The sequence below is a fragment of the Seriola lalandi genome, unplaced genomic scaffold (assembly GCF_002814215.2).
Source record: "Seriola lalandi dorsalis isolate HSWRI2012SDOR001 ecotype SW California unplaced genomic scaffold, Sedor1 jcf7180002054977, whole genome shotgun sequence".
Taxonomy (NCBI): domain Eukaryota; kingdom Metazoa; phylum Chordata; class Actinopteri; order Carangiformes; family Carangidae; genus Seriola; species Seriola lalandi.
The window spans coordinates 268,354-268,746 of record NW_019525527.1 but is presented as its reverse complement, the minus strand read 5'-3'; the positions used below and the strand labels follow the sequence as shown (position 1 = coordinate 268,746).

The 393-nt window shown below is 41.7% G+C and overlaps 1 protein-coding gene across 1 annotated transcript in view; it reads left to right on the top strand.

Annotated features, from left to right (window-relative positions):
- Positions 1-393, top strand: part of LOC147817281 (uncharacterized) — an 82,274-nt gene that overhangs the window by 59,388 nt on the left and 22,493 nt on the right. The window lies entirely within an intron of this gene.

Here is a 393-nt window from a genome sequence, read left to right as displayed (position 1 = left end):
GTCTGGAGATTGACTTGGCCAGTCTAAAACCTTCCACTTCTTGCCCCTGATGAACTCCTTTGTTGTTTTTGCAATGCATTTTGGGTCATTGTCTTGCTGCATGATGAAGGATCTCCCGATCAGTTTGGTTGCATCTTTCTTTAAATTGTCAGACAAAATGTTTCTGTAGACTTCTGAGTTCATTTTGCTGCTGCCATCATGTGTTACATCATCAATGAAGATTAATGAGCCCGTTCCAGAGGAAGCCATGACATCACCTCCACCGTGTTTCACAGATGAGCTTGTATGTTTGGATCCTTTCTTTCTCCAAACTTTAGCCTTTCCATCACTTTGGTGAAGGTTCATCTTTGTCTCATCAGTCCATAAAACTTTGTCCCAGAATTTTTGAGGCTC